Below are 5,000 nucleotides of genomic sequence, written 5' to 3' on the forward strand. Positions count from 1 at the left end.
GGCCTCGCCGTGTCACTAATGTACAGAGATACAACAGTTTCGACTGGAACCGGACGAAACGTATACACGGCGCTGATTAGTAATAGATAGAGCCATCAAAATACAGATAATGTATACAACTGTCCGTATACATGCTGAAAGACTCTGCTCACAATCACAACCACACGTCAGCCAGACACTCTTATCACGCACTACTCTCTGCCTGTAACAGGCACAGAGACAATATGTAAGCACCAGCATGGAACAACACCCAGTGCATCCTCTCCGCCACATTAGACAATCCACACTATCATAACCAGACCGGGAGGTCCACTCACAAAACAGAATATCCCACCCTTCCGACAACCACCATTGCTCAGCTAAGCCACCAACACCCACACATGTCCTACACAGGGGTACACCCAACATCACAATACTGCCTCCTGTCACAGCACACAAACAATGGCAGGAATGAAAGACACAGGTCTGCCACAAGCATGGAATCAGAGCGCCGCCTGTCATGAGCCAAAGGTGCACCCTGACATGGCAAATCAGATGATGCCGCAGTCATTTACTTACGATAATCACAATCAACAAACCGGCCCCCCCCCCCCCCAAAACACCTTTCCTTACAACAATGTGTACCTTAACCTAACCCGTATTGTGCCTTAACCTAACCCGTATTGTGCCTTAACCTAACCCGTATTGTGCCTTAACCTAACCCGTATTGTGCCTTAACCTAACCCGTATTGTGCCTTAACCTAACCCGTATTGTGCCTTAACCTAACCCGTATTGTGCCTTAACCTAACCCGTATTGTGCCTTAACCTAACCCGTATTGTGCCTTAACCTAACCCGTATTGTGCCTTAACCTAACCCGTATTGTGCCTTAACCTAACCCGTATTGTGCCTTAACCTAACCCGTATTGTGCCTTAACCTAACCCGTATTGTGCCTGAACCTAACCCGTGTTGCGCCTTAACCTAACCCGTGTTGCGCCTTAACCTAACCCGTGTTGCGCCTTAACCTAACCCGTGTTGCGCCTTAACCTAACCTATGTTGCGCCTTAACCTAACCTATGTTGCGCCTTAACCTAACCTATGTTGCGCCTTAACCTAACCCATATTGTACCTTAACCTAACCCATATTGTACCTTAACCTAACCCATATTGTACCTTAACCTAACCCATATTGTACCTTAACCTAACCCATATTGTACCTTAACCTAACCCATATTGTACCTTAACCTAACCCATATTGTACCTTAACCTAACCCATATTGTACCTTAACCTAACCCATATTGTACCTTAACCTAACCCATATTGTACCTTAACCTAACCCATATTGTACCTTAACCTAACCCATATTGTACCTTAACCTAACCCATATTGTGCCTTAACCTAACCCATGTTGCGCCTTAACCTAACCTATGTTGCGCCTTAACCTAACCTATGTTGCGCCTTAACCTAACCTATGTTGCGCCTTAACCTAACCTATGTTGCGCCTTAACCTAACCTATGTTGCGCCTTAACCCAACACACGTTGGGCCTTAACCCAACACACGTTGGGCCTTAACCCAACACACGTTGGGCCTTAACCCAACACACGTTGGGCCTTAACCCAACACACGTTGGGCCTTAACCCAACACACGTTGGGCCTTAACCCAACACACGTTGGGCCTTAACCCAACACACGTTGGGCCTTAACCCAACACACGTTGGGCCTTAACCCAACACACGTTGGGCCTTAACCCAACACACGTTGGGCCTTAACCCAACACACGTTGGGCCTTAACCCAACACACGTTGGGCCTTAACCCAACACACGTTGGGCCTTAACCCAACACACGTTGGGCCTTAACCCAACACACGTTGGGCCTTAACCCAACACACGTTGGGCCTTAACCCGCTCTGTAATTGTCATACGACGCGTTAAATTAGTGTAGTGTTGCCTAACTGCAACCCCCGCAATATAGTTTGCCACTCGCACTGCCCGGTCCCCAGAGTATCGCTTCATGTTAAACACCTTGCAGCTATACACTGTAATGCGGATGGCAGCAGGACGTACATGCTCAATGCCCTTCGCAGTTGTTCATTGGCATTCGCATGGCGAAGCACAGCCTACGTTGTGGTACGGCTTGTGTCAACTGTCCGCTGATGTTGTACGTCCAAATGACACACTGTACTGCACATTGGTCCTCATGTACTGAATGATACATCGTGGTACATGTGTGACCGTACCACGACTGCGCCAACAACGGCGAACCATACGGTCCAAATATTGTGCACTCAGCTACGTGTTGTCTCCCTATGAGAGCTGGATTGCAGTATGGTATGCCGTGGATGGCGATCAGCATGAGCCGTCTGTTGATGTAGTGGCGCGTGTTGTCAGACGTAGTCGTCTCTTCTCACACACCGTGATAGCATGGTGCACTGCGTTCCACATCTGCGACATGCGACAGAGGCCGGTTGACAGTCGTTCGCGCAATGGACATCGCATACGTACGGGGGCCACCTTCCACGTGTTCGCGAAGCGTGCACATGTTGTTGCGTGTATGTGGGCAGACATAGTGTGTCGTGACACCTGACACAGGCATGCAACAATCGTTGAATTTGCAAATGGCGATGGACGTCTACGTTTGCTGGTGACGTTACGCAAATGAACAACTGGTAAACCGTTGTGGTGCGGTTGTTCTCGCTAGAGGTGAATCAGTGATGGCGACGATCGGTTGAGCTACCAACCGGTTGTTTCAGCGATACCCACCATGCCCACGAACGTGAATGGCATGTGGGTGTGAAGCGATACGCGGCGGTGGCTGGGTGGGACCGTCCCCGGCCGGTGAGGGGGGGCCTCCCGGCGTGCTGGCCGCGCGGTGCGTGGGCGCACGCGCTACAGCCGGCTGGTGGGGGCGGCCAGTGGCAGGCGCGCCGGCCGACGGAGGCGGCAGGCGGCGCAGCTGCGCGCCGGCGCACCCTGCACGCGGCGCCGTGCGGCCAAAGTAGGTCCTCGCGGGCCCGGTGCGAAGCGCGGTGGACATCTGCAGTGTGCTGGTCCGATTGAGGACTGTGTGCGCTGAGGATGCGCCGCCGCCCGGCGCTCGGCGCCGCGACGCCGTCTGCTGCTCGGTCGCCTCTGCGGTTCTCGCAGGTGGTTTGTATCGCAGCTGTGCGGACGTGTTGGCGCGTGCGCTGTGCTGGGAGAGTTCGCTTCGGCACCCAAGTGGGGCTTTTGTCCTTCTGTGGCGCTGGCGTTGGAGCTGCCGGCCACCGTAGGTGGCGCGTGTTGTCTCCCGCCGGCAATGCCACGACAGCACGCTCCCGGGCCTCTGTCGGCAGCGGCAAGCTCAGTTGGGAGCACGGGTGGTCGCACCTAAAGCGTCTACTCGCCAAACTCCGGGCGATTGCGCCTCTCTCGAACCCGACCAAGTACTTAGGACGGCGCTGCGCGCCGCCGGGACCTGAGAGGGTTTCGAGGTGTATTGTGCAGGGGAGCTCAGCCTCCTCCTGTTTGCAGAATAATTGAGCGGACGCTTGCGTGTTTGCGCGGGCCCCCGGGACACTCTCCCGGGCGGCCGGCTGCTCAGCTCTAGTTGACGCAGCTCCCTGGTTGATCCTGCCAGTAGTCATATGCTTGTCTCAAAGATTAAGCCATGCATGTCTCAGTACAAGCCGCATTAAGGTGAAACCGCGAATGGCTCATTAAATCAGTTATGGTTCCTTAGATCGTACCCACGTTACTTGGATAACTGTGGTAATTCTAGAGCTAATACATGCAAACAGAGTCCCGACCAGAGATGGAAGGGACGCTTTTATTAGATCAAAACCAATCGGTCGGCTCGTCCGGTCCGTTTGCCTTGGTGACTCTGAATAACTTTGGGCTGATCGCACGGTCCTCGTACCGGCGACGCATCTTTCAAATGTCTGCCTTATCAACTGTCGATGGTAGGTTCTGCGCCTACCATGGTTGTAACGGGTAACGGGGAATCAGGGTTCGATTCCGGAGAGGGAGCCTGAGAAACGGCTACCACATCCAAGGAAGGCAGCAGGCGCGCAAATTACCCACTCCCGGCACGGGGAGGTAGTGACGAAAAATAACGATACGGGACTCATCCGAGGCCCCGTAATCGGAATGAGTACACTTTAAATCCTTTAACGAGTATCTATTGGAGGGCAAGTCTGGTGCCAGCAGCCGCGGTAATTCCAGCTCCAATAGCGTATATTAAAGTTGTTGCGGTTAAAAAGCTCGTAGTTGGATTTGTGTCCCACGCTGTTGGTTCACCGCCCGTCGGTGTTTAACTGGCATGTATCGTGGGACGTCCTGCCGGTGGGGCGAGCTGAAGGCGTGCGACGCGCCTCGTGCGTGCTCGTGCGTCCCGAGGCGGACCCCGTTGCAATCCTACCAGGGTGCTCTTGAGTGAGTGTCTCGGTGGGCCGGCACGTTTACTTTGAACAAATTAGAGTGCTTAAAGCAGGCAAGCCCGCCTGAATACTGTGTGCATGGAATAATGGAATAGGACCTCGGTTCTATTTTGTTGGTTTTCGGAACCCGAGGTAATGATTAATAGGGACAGGCGGGGGCATTCGTATTGCGACGTTAGAGGTGAAATTCTTGGATCGTCGCAAGACGAACAGAAGCGAAAGCATTTGCCAAGTATGTTTTCATTAATCAAGAACGAAAGTTAGAGGTTCGAAGGCGATCAGATACCGCCCTAGTTCTAACCATAAACGATGCCAGCCAGCGATCCGCCGCAGTTCCTCCGATGACTCGGCGGGCAGCCTCCGGGAAACCAAAGCTTTTGGGTTCCGGGGGAAGTATGGTTGCAAAGCTGAAACTTAAAGGAATTGACGGAAGGGCACCACCAGGAGTGGAGCCTGCGGCTTAATTTGACTCAACACGGGAAACCTCACCAGGCCCGGACACCGGAAGGATTGACAGATTGATAGCTCTTTCTTGATTCGGTGGGTGGTGGTGCATGGCCGTTCTTAGTTGGTGGAGCGATTTGTCTGGTTAATTCCGATAAC

At 53.1% G+C, this 5,000-nt stretch overlaps 1 non-coding gene across 1 annotated transcript in view; it reads left to right on the plus strand.

The window, feature by feature from the left end:
- The first annotated feature begins 3,578 nt into the window (after window positions 1-3,578).
- The window catches only part of LOC124620938, a 1,910-nt gene continuing 488 nt past the window's right edge, over window positions 3,579-5,000 (plus strand). Inside the window, exon 1 of the ribosomal RNA XR_006980441.1 lies at window positions 3,579-5,000. This exon is cut by the window's right edge and continues 488 nt beyond it. This is a non-coding gene — a ribosomal RNA (small subunit ribosomal RNA).

This window comes from Schistocerca americana, chromosome 6 (assembly GCF_021461395.2).
Source record: "Schistocerca americana isolate TAMUIC-IGC-003095 chromosome 6, iqSchAmer2.1, whole genome shotgun sequence".
Classification (NCBI taxonomy): domain Eukaryota; kingdom Metazoa; phylum Arthropoda; class Insecta; order Orthoptera; family Acrididae; genus Schistocerca; species Schistocerca americana.